Here is a 14,635-nt window from a genome sequence, read left to right as displayed (position 1 = left end):
TAGATATGATTATGGGGTCAACGTAGGCCTACTATTTTTTTTTACCAGGGTTAATTGAAGCTCAGCTGGGTGTCCTCATGCTCACTAACGTTAACTTGCTGTAGTACGTTTCACGGAGTAGTCTACATAAAACAATCACCTGACTGAAACTTAGCCTTGGCTACAGATCGTAAGGTTCTGGCAAAACTTGTTAAAGCGAGTGATTACACTGTAAAAAGTGAACAGTTGGATCAACTTAAAAAAAAAATACTTAAATTGGTAACACCTAAAGAAATTAAGTTTTCTCAACTTAAATTATCACGTTTTCGTGATAATTTAAGTTGAGAAAACTTCATTTCTTTCTTCATTTCTTAAATTCTTAATTCCTTTTTTGAGTAAATTTTTTTTAAGTTGATCCAACTGCTCACTTTTTACAGTGTATGTACATTCACTGAATGAATATTATGAAAATAAAATATATATTTCTCGCTAGAAATGTAATCAAAACTTATTTTTATCCAGAATCTAACTCAAAATATTGTTTTTTTTTCACTAAAAATGATAGAAATGTCCGCCATGTTATTTTGTTCTCGCGACCGGAATCTTGAAAGTCACGTGACTTGGACATAGTGCCTCTAGTGGACGTTTCACCCAGAAAGTGCAGGGAAATGTACTTTCAGGTACGTATTTCAGGGTTTGCAAAAAAGTACCCAGAGTAACGTATTTCCAATGAGCCTGGGTTAAAACTTCTGATCAAAAAAAATAAAGACAGAGACACAATTTTTTCAATAAACCATTTAACCACAAATTCACATTACATAAACCCCTATTCACATTACATGCTGCATTCCTTTCAAGCTGACAGTCATAGATGCCTTTGGAAATCTAAAAACTGTGAACCAACATTCTTTTGTTAAATTTTCAAATGAAATAATACTCTGTATAAAAACAAGATTTGGTCTTCAAAAAGCTGTTTTTCAAAAATGAGTGAAAAATAGGGGGTGGTCTTATATTCAGGCCAATACGGTATTAGCTGGCCTGAATATAAGAATATACGGTATTAGCCTGCGGGCCGTCTGAATGTTAAGAGGTTAATCTGGGGGAAACCCAAGCTTTATCGATTCCTTATTCTTTTCCTAAATTCTTTTCCAGGTGTCGGAGAAGGAAGAGGCTGAAAAAAATCTTCAGCAAGAAAGCATGGCAATCTTCGTCATCAGAGATGCACAAGCTGTACCCACAAACATTGGCATCATACTTGAGGGACAAGAGGTTCTAAGCGACTTGCTGTCTGTCGCAAATGCTGTTCCCATTCTCCTGGGCCTTCTTTATGCCTTATTCAGTCTGGAATATCCCAAGACATTTGAATATATCCAGAAAGTCATCATGGACCCAAAAGGCATGACAAACAAAGTCAAGAGGCTCTGTGACCAGCTCTACAATAGAGCTTAATTCTGGGTTCCCACACATCCCAGTTTACTCCCGTAAATGATGTCATGTTTGAGTGGCTGGCTATGGTTCGGCGTTCTACGCAATGCTACGTGCTGCAGCGTTCTGAAAGCTGCCAGTTTACACCAATGAGATGAAATGGGACGGTGTATAGCAACAACTCTGTACTTCCATTCCAATTTTTGACTTTTCAACAATGTTTTTTTTACAGTTGGATATCATTTGTAGCATCATAAAATACAACGAGGACAGAGATAGTGAGAATCTTTTTATTTTATTTTTTTTTATTGCAAGATGTACATAAATTGGGATCACAAACAGGGAAAACAAATAAACAAACAAACAACCAAAACAAAACCAATACAGTCAGGAACTGACAGATGCGTGCGTTTGTGTGTGTGCGTGTGTGCATGTGTGCGTGTAAAGGTAACTGGGTGGACGTGTCACAGTACATACTTTGAAGAACAAGAGATAGATGAAAAAAAAAAAAAAAAAAGGAAGATAGTGAGATACTGACTACAGCTGCATTTCTAGTAGTGATGAAACTGAGAAATTGTCACATTTCCCTAATTCACTGCATTGTTCTCGGTTAAGGCTGTTGTTTTCTAAGGTCAATGTTTGCCAGCTCTTAGAAGTTGAAAATCTGACACTTGAGTACTGAAATTGTGGATATGTGTAAGTAATGTATAAGTTAATAAATATTTATGTAATGAAAATTCTTTCTTTTTTAAATTATTTTGGACAAGATTAAATATTAAGAAATGTTCCTTAATAAACATGTTTTATTAAATCCATATCTTTTTGTTTGTTTAAAATAAATCATTTCAATTAATTTGTATTTTTAAAAATGAGAAATAATTGTATAATTAAATCTATATCTATTTGATTGGAGAAAACAAATAATGTCTAATACATATTTCTTAAATGTGATTTTTTATTATATTAAATCTATATATTTTTGTTTAGATCAAAAACAGAATTAATTGACTTTCTTCAATAAGAAAAATATACTTTGTGCCAAGGTTTAGAAAATACATAGAAAATATTGGTTAGGGCAAGTTATTTATTTTTCATTGGCTCAAGTTATAAAATATAGATGTGAACCCTACATTTTTTTTAATTGGATGAATGAAAACCTTTTTTTCAGTGTGTGTGTGTGTGTGTGTGTGTGTGTGTGTGTGTGTGTGTGTGTGTGTGCGTACTGTTTTGGAAATATTTTTCTTTCTATATATAGATATGTAAACTGTATATTTATTTATTTGTCAATGACAACACACATTAATTAGCACATTAGGCTAATATGGATTTATTCCCATGGAAATTCTTGGCTCTAAGAATATATATTTGTAAATCTCATCAAAAGACAAAATTAAATGTTAAAACTAAATTCACTGTAAATATAATCTTAATTTGAGTTTCATAAACTCGGCGTTGCGTTTGAAATCCGAATTTTATTATTCTCCATTTTTTCAATCAATACATATTACATAGCGAAAATAACCTGCTGAAAGAAGCAGTTTTTTTGACAAGAGACATCGTTATGTTTCGCTCCTCTGTCTGCGCTTCAGAGAGCATCTAAAGCCGCTAAACGTAGGCCTATGGAAAGTTTTCAGTCAGGGAAACTGTTTCTCAAAGATGAGCAACGATTTATAGATTTATTTGGAACTATTTTCGTTGCCGATATATAGAGCAAAATGTAAGTCATGTAATATTTACGACTTAATATAAAAAAAAACGTCCTGCTGATGTTCGGGACAGCACTCTTTCTCGTCCTATCTGTTGCTTTTTAAAATAATTGTCATAAATAGAAAAAAACAAGGATAGCCTACAGGAACTTTTTTTGTGAATTATATTCTGTTTCAGAAATGTTTCAGATGGCAGATGCTTTTATTGTAGGCTAATATCTGTAAAAAACAAAACAAAACAAAAAAACAAAAAAAACAGTCGTCTGTTATTCTTAATAACAAAATGTATGCCAGCTTCACTTGCTCCCGTTTATGCACCAGCTGCAAATGCTAAAAATAAATAATAAACAGCGCTAGTTTTTCTATGAACAATCATGAATTAAAAAAGCTAAGTCAGTCTTTGTTTGTATTGCATGTTCACTTTTAATACAGCGAAACAGCCTAGGTCTTCCATTCCTCTCAAACTCTTGTGGTCGACTGTGACGTCACTCGTGTGACCGACTGTTACGTCAACTCGGGTGGCTGACTGTGACGTCAACTCGGGTGGCTGACTGTGACGTCAATTCGTGTGGCCGACTGTGACGTCAACTGTCGACTGTTACGTCATAATGATCGTGAGTATAAACAGTGCCGCGGATTTATTCTTCTTGTAGCGAGTAGGCGATTGTGAAATTACTATATACATTTACATTATGTGCATCTGAGTTGTGCATATTAGTAGGGAAATTGATACAAAATTGATTATTCAAATAATCTCTTCTGTTTCTCTTTCTTTAGTGTTTCACAGATATAAATTGCAAGAAGTATTGTTCACTTCTAGTTCATTTTCGAGTATGTCAACCATGCCCACCATTTTTGAGAGTGCAGAGCAGTCCTCATCAACTGAATTGTCAGATGAGCTCACTACAGCCCTTGCTGCGGGGCGGTGGTGGGCGATAATGGAAGTTTCAGACCCCATATCTAAGTATCCTGACTATGAGGACCTCATCTCAGACCAGTGGTGGGAAATAGTGGAGGAAGGAGAAACATCATGCCCCACATCCCCGGTCTTCAGTGAAGCATCTGAGAAGGCTCATTCCCAGCACTCGGGCTTCTCAGATGGGAAATATAAGGGGGGAGAACTGAAGACAACGAAGCAGTGGAGGCAGCAGAACTCTCCCAGTGCTAAAAAAGAGGATCTCACCTCATCCCTGGTCTTCGGTGATACATTGGAGAAAGCTCAGCACTCAGCACCTGTGCCTGTTGTGTCCCCAAAGCGAGCACCTGTGCCTGCTGCATCTCCAAAGGGAGCACCTGTGCCTGCTGCGTGCCCAAAGGGAGCACCTGTGCCTGCTGCATCTCCAAAGGGAGCACCTGTGCCTGCTGCGTGCCCAAAGGGAGCACCTGTGCCTGCTGCGTGCCCAAAGGGAGCACCTGTGCCTGCTGCATCTCCAAAGGGAGCACCTGTGCCTGCTGCGTGCCCAAAGGGAGCACCTGTGCCCATAGGGTCCCAAAAAAGAGGAAAACTCAGGATCCCCGAATATTTGACTAAACATCTGAAAAAGGCCGCTTTAGAAACACCCACACCCATCCAGTCACTACAGAGGGCACCAGTGGCTTCCTCAAAGGTGCTCACATGCTCCTCACATGGAGCACCAATGCCAGACAAGATCTCCAAGAGGAGAAATCCTAAAAACCCTGAGCTGCTGAGGCAGCATTTGCAAAATGCACCAGTGCTTGTGTCTTCCGCAAACCTCAGGATCCCTAAGCAGCAGAGGCAGAAGAATATCCAAAAGGGAGTGTCTGTGCCTGCCAAGATCCCACAGAGAACACTTGCTCCACCGTGTTCCCCACAGCAACCACCCAGTTGCTACCAAATTGACTATTTATGTAGCATATTTGCTAAATGTTGTGTCATTTCAAATATTTAATTGAAATTGTACATGATTTATATGAATGCATGTACACATTAATAAAAGGTTTTCAACCTCATCCAATAAAACATTTGTCTTAGTTTCAATTCATTTTACCATTATTTGTTTTATTTTGCAGGTAATATTTTTTTCGTTCAAAACATTGTTAAATATAAATATTTTTCATTAAGAGCTCAACTAAGAAATATTTGTTTTTCGACGAATGTACAATTTCAAGGTTACTCGGCGAAGCCAGCGCACGGGCATTAAACACATATCTCGACCAGTCACTACTGCAGCGTTAAACAGATTTCAACAAGATTTCAACGTCAAACAAACCAGACAACTCGTTTAAATAGTATTTTTCTACAAACTGTTAGCTAATAATTTTGTCAAGATGGCTACTGTAGTGGCACAGTCTCATTATATATTCGGATTGCGGACAGGAGTGAGGAATAATTTGTTGTATTTTGATGAGCAAACCATCATATTTCCGTGCGGAAACAACTGTGTGCGCTATAACATCAACCAAAAATGCCAGAAGTTTATTCCAGGTACTTTATTATAGTAAACATACATTTTTAGACACTTCATACGTATTTTAATAGGCTATATATTATATGTAATATATAGTAGGCCTATGTCTTGTAGCCTATATTATAGGCTCATAATATCATATGATAAGTATTAACGTAAATTATATCATTATCACTTGTCTCACTAGTCTTAATATAACTATTACTGGTTATTAACTGTATTTCTTGTGAATATCTGGGCCAGTGACAAATAAGGTTTTCAACTGATACAAAAATTAAAAAAGGTTAAAACTGCACATCAAAGTAGTTATTATCTTTATGGGGGTGTTTTTTACTTATTACTAAAATCTCAATTTTAAACAATGTATTTTAAGCGGTTTAACTGAGAATCATGTGACGACACCAGTCAAAATGTCATACGGGATAACGTTAATGCATTTTCTAAATATTATGATATTAAAACTTTTCAAATCAATAATACTTAATGAATATATAAAGTGATGCAGTAAACAATATTTGGAGCACAGAAAAAAATGTTTTGCACAAACATTTGTGCACGTTCTACGCAATGCTACGTGCTGCAGCGTTCTGAAAGCTGCCAGTTTACACCAATGAGATGAAATGGGACGGTGTATAGCAACAACTCTGTACTTCCATTCCAATTTTTGACTTTTCAACAATGTTTTTTTTTTACAGTTGGATATCATTTGTAGCATCATAAAATACAACGAGGACAGAGATAGTGAGAATCTTTTTATTTTTTATTTTTTTTTATTGCAAGATGTACATAAATTGGGATCACAAACAGGGAAAACAAATAAACAAACAAACAAACAACCAAAACAAAACCAATACAGTCAGGAACTGACAGATGCGTGCGTTTGTGTGTGTGCGTGTGTGCATGTGTGCGTGTAAAGGTAACTGGGTGGACGTGTCACAGTACATACTTTGAAGAACAAGAGATAGATGAAAAAAAAAAAAAAAAAGGAAGATAGTGAGATACTGACTACAGCTGCATTTCTAGTAGTGATGAAACTGAGAAATTGTCACATTTCCCTAATTCACTGCATTGTTCTCGGTTAAGGCTGTTGTTTTCTAAGGTCAATGTTTGCCAGCTCTTAGAAGTTGAAAATCTGACACTTGAGTACTGAAATTGTGGATATGTGTAAGTAATGTATAAGTTAATAAATATCTATGTAATGAAAATTCTTTCTTTTTTAAATTATTTTGGACAAGATTAAATATTAAGAAATGTTCCTTAATGGTAAACATGTTTTATTAAATCCATATCTTTTTGTTTGTTTAAAATAAATCATTTCAATTAATTTGTATTTTTAAAAATGAGAAATAATTGTATAATTAAATCTATATCTATTTGATTGGAGAAAACAAATAATGTCTAATACATATTTCTTAAATGTGATTTTTTATTATATTAAATCTATATATTTTTGTTTAGATCAAAAACAGAATTTAAATTAATTGACTTTCTTCAATAAGAAAAATATACTTTGTGCCAAGGTTTAGAAAATACATAGAAAATATTGGTTAGGGCAAGTTATTTATTTTTCATTGGCTCAAGTTATAAAATATAGATGTGAACCCTACATTTTTTTTAATTGGATGAATGAAAACCTTTTTTTCAGTGTGTGTGTGTGTGTGTGTGTGTGTGTGTGTGTGTGTGTGTGTGTGTGTGTGTGTGTGTGTGTGTGTGCGTACTGTTTTGGAAATATTTTTCTTTCTATATATAGATATGTAAACTGTATATTTATTTATTTGTCAATGACAACACACATTAATTAGCACATTAGGCTAATATGGATTTATTCCCATGGAAATTCTTGGCTCTAAGAATATATATTTGTAAATCTCATCAAAAGACAAAATTAAATGTTAAAACTAAATTCACTGTAAATATAATCTTAATTTGAGTTTCATAAACTCGGCGTTGCGTTTGAAATCCGAATTTTATTATTCTCCATTTTTTCAATCAATACATATTACATAGCGAAAATAACCTGCTGAAAGAAGCAGTTTTTTTGACAAGAGACATCGTTATGTTTCGCTCCTCTGTCTGCGCTTCGGAGAGCATCTAAAGCCGCTAAACGTAGGCCTATGGAACGTTGCAACCCAGAGTCCAGTGAAACCTGCAGTACCTGCACATGTCCACTTGATGGCAAAGTCTGTCAAGAAACCCCAAACATTATACTTCCATCAAATCTGAACACAAGGTGACAGTAAAGTCATGAGATATAGTTCAAATGCTTTTCATGTAAGTCCATAAACTAGTCTTAATTGTACTTTATCATAATCTCTCAGATGTTTTATTAATTTAGTGTTTATAACTTTATTAAAAAAGCCTGTTTATACTGATAGTGGCTTAATTGCTGGCAATATTATTAATAAAAATGATTTATTTATCATTTTTATTCCTATTGCTGTTGTTGACATGTGTAGCTTATTTCTTTAAGGGTTGAAATACAAATAAATAAACTGACAAGGCAAACAAAAAGTTTTTCCCTCTTGAAGAGATACAGTGCCCTCCACAATTATTGAACCCCCTGGTAAATATGATCAAAATTGGCTGTAAAAAATAAATCTGCATCGATTATCCTTGTGATCTTTCATTCAAAAAATGTGCAAAATTCTAACCTTTCATTGAAGTAAAAGAATTGAAAGTGGGGGGAAATCACATTATGAAATAAATGTTTTTCTCCAAAACACGTTGGCCACAATTATTGAAACCCTTTTATTAAATACTTTTTGCAATCTCCTTTTGCCAAGATGAGCTCTGAGTCTTCTCCTATAATGCCTGATGAGTTTGGAGAACACCTGACAAGAGATCAGAGACCATTCCTCCACACAGAATCTCTCCAGATCCTTCAGATTCCCAGATCCATGTTGGTGCTTCTCCTCTTCAGTTCACTCCACTCATCAGGTCAGGGGACTGGGATGGTCATGGCAGAAGCTTCATTTTGTGCTCCACAACAAATTTTTGTTTTGATTTTGATGTTTGTTTTGGATCGTTGTCCTGAAGGAAGATCCAACCACGGCCCATTATAAGATTTCTAGCAGAAAGCATCAGGTTTTGATTTTTTATCTGTTGATATTTGATAGAATCCACAATGCCATGTATCTGAACAAGAAGTCCAGGACCTCCAGCAGAAAAATATGCCCACAACATTAAAGATCCAATGGTATATTAAATTGTACACATGGGGTACTTTTTATCCTTGTGTTCACCAAACCCATCTAGTGCGTTTGCTGCCAAAAAGCTCTGTTTTAGTCTCATCTGACCACAGAACCCTGTGTTGTTTGAAGATCCAGTCGTGTCTGACAATTAAATTTGCTGGAATTTGTTTTTGGATGAGCGAGGAGGTTTTTTTTTAAAGCCTCCCAAACAACATGTGGGGATGTAGGGGTTGTTTGATAATTTTTTTTTTAGGCTTTCTGACCCCCAAGACTCAACTAATCTCTGCAATTCTCCATCTGTGATCCTTGAAGAGTCTTTGGCCACTCAAACTTTCATACTCGCCATGCATTAAGACAGTATAGACACACGTCCTTTTCCTGGCAGATTCATAACATCTTTAGTTGGTTATAACTTCTTAATTATTGCCCTGATGGTCAAAATTGGGATTTTCAATTCTTTAGCTACTGTCTTACAGCCACTTTCTAGTTTGTGATGCTCAACAATCTTTTGCTACGCATCAGAACTATATTCTGTGGTTTTACTCATTGTGATGGATGATTAAGGGGATTTGGCCTTTGTGTTTCCTCATATTTAAACTCCTGTGAAACACGAAGTCATAGCTGGACAGTTTCATGTTCCTAGTCACCCTGGTGTACTAAAAAAGGTAAATATTAATGGGAATATACTTCAGAGATATTTTACTCGTAAAAAATTCTAGGGGTTTCAATAATTGTGGCCAACGTGTTTTGGAGAAAAACATTTATTTCATAATGTGATTTCCCCCCACTTTCAATTCTTTTACTTCAATGAAAGGTTAGAATTTTGCACATTTTTTGAATGAAAGATCACAAGGATAATCGATGCAGATTTATTTTTTACAGCCAATTTTGATCATATTTACCAGGGGGTTCAATAATTGTGGAGGGCACTGTAGTTCATCATCATTCACTCAAACACTCATGTTGTTCCAGACCTCAATTACTTTATTCTGTCAAACACAAAAAAAAAACAAATAAAATAAAATAATAATTAATCAGTTTTTTCCCCTTCATGTAGTAGAAGTCAATGGTAACCAAACCGGTTTGCTTTATCAACATTCTTCCCAATATCTTTATATATAATGACTGAGCATCCTGGATTGGATCCTGTTTGTTTAAACGTGTATTCTCTTCAGAATGCATACATTTATCGAGCCGACTATGGAACCTTACCCTGGTATTCCAGAGTTCTCGCGAGAGCACAAGTTGAATTTGCTCAGCGAGTTAGATTTAGGTCTGGACTTCCAGGCTGTGTGGTGATGAGGGTTCGCCGTGAGTTTCCAGATGATCAGGGCAGATATGTTGGTTTCCTACCAGCTGATGATTGAATCTGGACACCATGGTGGAAATGACCTCCTCCTTGTCTGGCCGCTCATACTCCGCACAAAGGTCTGATAGTATGGGTATCTTAAGTACCTCATCCATGTATGGAGCAGGGTCCACAAAAACATGCTCAAATATTAGGTCCTGCAGGTCATCTAGGTACTCTGTGCAATAAAACAAAATGTATTTATAAATTTATATCCTGTTGATGATGTTGCTTGTGCACGACCAGCATTTTCATTGTAATAAAATGCAGCCAGGTTTAGTCTGCAAGTGCACAGACACAATTCAGGAAAATAGCCTATAGTGATGTAAAGTTATTTTAACAGCAGTTAAATTACCTGCACAACATTCCAAGAAATGGGAACACTGTTACGTCAGAAACGAGGACACAATGTGCAAGTAAAAAGCTTTTATTTAATAGTCAATGATGATGATGATGATGATGATGAATAATCCGGGTGATGCAGGCGGTGGCACAGGGACTTTGATGGTCAGACACGGAGTGATGGATGAAGTGCAGCGTGCTCTGATGAGTGATGACGTGATCCAGACATGAAACGTAATCCAACAAAGACGCGAAACCGGAACACAGGAACTCAAGACGGGACACGAGGCACGGGAACAGGATCAGACAACACAGAGACTTCATGCAACGATCTGACAAAGGAGATGAGAAAGTGGTGAGCATTTCTAGGAGATGAGATGAGTGGCAGCTGGTGATGATGAGTGATTGCAGCTGGATACTGATCAACCTTAACGATCCGGACACACCCACTCACACACATGTAAACAACAAGGCACGAGACTAGAGAGAGACATTGGATCTATGAACCGTGACAAACACCAAATTTTTTGGGGCAAACCGTAGAATGTCACTATGAAATGACTCCAAAGATGAAGTCTGGTGATGTGGACTTAGTTTGGTGATGTCCTTCAAAATCCGCGTGTTTGTCATCACTTTCTCCAGCTTGTAGAATGCCTGAGTTCCTATGAGAAAGAAATGATACAAAAATTGCATTAATTACAACTAATAACTTTAATTTTAGGTTATTTACACTTCGACTAACAAAATGATAAAATAATTTTGCATCTGGCTTTATCATATGTTCAGATCTATCTACCGAAAATATATGCAAAATCGTACATATTTAATGAGATAATGCCTAATTTGCATAATTAAACATATACATTTCTAAAACTTGTAATACATTTTTTTTATATACTTGTGTAAGTAATCAACTGAGGAAGTTTCATGGTGATATCTATTATTTAAACATTTTACCCTATTCAACTGTAGTGTCTCGCCTTAAAAATAAAAAATCCACCCGCAAACCGCCTATATTCTTTGATTTAGATCTGCATCTGATCATCACATTACAATTATTCAAATTCTTAGTGTTAAGCATGATAATATGGTAACATCACACTGAAGTAGGCTGATTTAAAATGAACATTTATTTAAAATAAAAGTTCTTCTTTTGGCAAAATTACATTTCCTTAATAGCCTAAACAGAGGCTTTACTCCCTTCAAGCTTAAATTGTCAATGTTTCATTACATCACTGTTTGAAAACACTCAGAATCATTTTTTGTAGCTTTATAAAGGGCATTTTCCCCTAATTTTATTAAATGTATGCTCCATCTTTCATTTCAAATTCTTAAATTTGATAAATATATTCAATTAAAATAATTAGACACTAGGCTGTTACCAATAAAATTAAATCATTTACATTAAAAAATTATAACTATTAAATTAGATTATTTTAAATATTTTTGAATATACAAATAAGGAATGTTGAAAAGAATGATACTTTATGAAACTAGCGTTTTGTCATTCAACGTTGACACTTGCTTGAGAAGGTGAAGTCGTTCTCTATCTCCGTTGCTTCTACCCACGGTGGTTAAAAATGGTACGGTCCACAATAGGGGTGTCTGAAATCGCTTTACATTAAAATGTTCCTACAGTGAAAATAGGAGTTGACTTGTATTGTAACTGTAATTATATTTTTTCACAATATCAGAAAAATTATCTGACCCCCCCAAAACTGATATTTCTGTCCCCTACTGGGTCTTCATTGGGGGGTATAGTACCCCCCAGTACCCCCTGTAATTCGGCGGTCAGTTACAATACACTCCAGAGTAACACCACGAGCTTCCAACAGGGCAAGGCTCCTCTGTAATCCTTTTTCCATGTGGTAGCTTCCTCCCACTTCGTTACTCTGAAATAGACAAGTATAGGGAACGAAACAATCAACTTAGACAAACCAGAAGTTTTAAACTTCTCAAAATGTAATTTTTTTAAATAGTGATATTTCTTCTCTCCCACCTGAACCAGCTGTGTGTCCACAACGGTGTTGGTCTGAAGGTCCATCAATGTATAGCTTCCAAACTTTGCAGAGTGGCCTTTGAAAGTAATATTACACAAAGCATTATTACCACGAGTGCATTGAATTCAGTTAGATACTACCTATGCATGTTATGCTTCATGATCCGGAAAATACCTGAGCATCCATGCATCCTTCTTATTTACAACTATGTACCTGGTGAGTCAGCCCTCATGTCACCTCCAACGATGACCCTTTCCCTTTCACTCAGGCGATCTAGCGTCTCATTTTGCTTGAGCACTAAGAAACAAAAACTCGTACTGGTTAACAAATATTAAATACAAAAGTAACAAAATATAATAATAATAAAATTCTGAACCAGGGGTGTTAAACTCAGTTCCAGAAGGATCAACAGGCATACTTGAACTTTTTGAATGAGCCTTAGAGAGTTGATTAGCTGCCTCAGGTGTGTTTAATAATGATTAGAGGTAAACTCTGCAGTGCTGTGGCCAACAAGGAACTCAGTTTGACACCCCTGTTCTAAAACAAATGCAGTTTTGAAACTTACGACATGTCTGCTGTCTCCGTTAAAGTTGTGTCCGTCTCTGCTGGATCAAATGTAGAATCTTGCTCTTCAGGTGCTACTACAGATGATGTGTCCATTAGGGTTTCTTCGTCATCCTCTTCCTCCAGTTCCACACGAGGTCTCTTTGATGGCCACTTTATAGGTGTAGAGGTCCTAAATATTAAACCAGCTGCTGGTGACAAACTGTCAATGTCTGAAACTCTATCTGTCGTCTGGACACCTGTAATATACAAAGTAGTTGTGTGTTACTGTTATGTGACACTTATTGTGTAACAAGACTAGTTATAAGTCCTCTGTATAAGCAGTATCATGTAATACATAAACATACCTGAACTCCTGTAGCGAACATGAAACGTCTTCATTGATGACTGAGTACCAACAGACTTGGTCAGCGGTTTTGCGTCTGTCTGGCAAGCAACATCTCTGGTTTGGCTGCTCTGTTCTGATGTGCTGTCCTTAACAAATAAAGATTCCACTATCAGCGCGATAAAAAAATAACAACATAGCTGGACTCATGGTGCTATCACATGCTATCACAAACTTTATAAGTCTAACATGTTATTATGAACTTGACAAATTCAAAGGCAATTTGGAAAACCAACGCGTAATACATACTTCTAGATGTGTAGCTGGATCATGAACAGTTGGCACTGCTACATCCTTCAGGAGCCATTTTTTTGCAAAACCTGCTTTATACTGAGCCTCATTCAAAAAGCTGTCCGGTGTAAAATGATTGGAGCAGACATAAACGAATTTTGGTAGAGTTGAGGGAGCATTTTCTTCAAAAACAAACTTAATCCACCTCGTCTTCAGCGGTTCAGATTTCGGGAGTAAATAGAGAGAGGCTATGTGGATTATTACATCCAGCCCAACGCTTGGGAGACATTCTCGTCAGTGCAGCGATGGCGGATGTGATGCCCGGAGAAAAATCTGTGGAAGCAGTTTTCCAGGATCTGGAGCAGCCTGAGGATGGAACATTTCAGATATCAAAAACTGTTTTTTTATTTTTTTATAATATTAATGATCAATGTCAGTGGTCACATCAAATTGTTACTTTGGTTTCACTTTATTTTGGTCCCTTTAAGACATTCTATAAGTCTATAAGTAACACTGCACATGTCTACTAACTCTCATTAGAGTATTAGTAGAGTATTAGGTGTTTTATTTATTATTTATTAGTGAGTATTATTTGGTGCCTCTAGGCTTATTTGTTGATCACATTTATACCTAATGCTTCCTACGGGTGTATTAACTAAAGTAATCTGCACTTAAACAACTCAATACACATTCAGGTTTTGGCCAACTTACAATATAAAGATAACGATCATTGTCAATCTTGCGTATCAATCAATACACCTGGCCTTGTATTAAGTATTAAACCATCTGTAAATTGTTTTAAATGTGTTTTGATGCATGCAAGAGCAAAATGTTTGTACAATTCAGTAAGATTTACCTTTTTGCCATCAAATTTGCGTGTTCCCAGGAACACTCTGCCAAATCCTCCGGATCCAATGAACTTTTCCACGTTATAGAGAGACTCAAAGGACTCTGAAAAACAAACAGAAAAATATGAGACAATTATTAGCTTGCTAGATTCATTGTTTTATTTTAAAAATATCAGTGCTGGTCGAG

General features: G+C 36.1%; 1 protein-coding gene and 1 long non-coding RNA gene across 2 annotated transcripts in view; one reads left to right on the top strand and one right to left on the bottom strand.

The window, feature by feature from the left end:
• LOC309510013 (uncharacterized protein) overlaps nt 1–14,635 on the top strand; it is a gene marked incomplete at its 3' end in the record, with an annotated part of 1,894,646 nt that overhangs the window by 686,899 nt on the left and 1,193,112 nt on the right. The window lies entirely within an intron of this gene.
• On the bottom strand, nt 11,854–12,682 carry LOC309510061. Its single transcript, XR_014210181.1, has 3 exons — nt 12,634–12,682; nt 12,420–12,496; nt 11,854–12,312 (listed from the first exon to the last, which is right to left on the bottom strand). It is a non-coding gene; the product is annotated as an uncharacterized lncRNA (long non-coding RNA).

Source organism: Leuciscus leuciscus (assembly GCF_965113295.1).
Source record: "Leuciscus leuciscus genome assembly, contig: SUPER_11_unloc_1, whole genome shotgun sequence".
NCBI classification, from domain to species: domain Eukaryota; kingdom Metazoa; phylum Chordata; class Actinopteri; order Cypriniformes; family Leuciscidae; genus Leuciscus; species Leuciscus leuciscus.
This window is presented reverse-complemented; position numbering and strand designations above follow the sequence as displayed.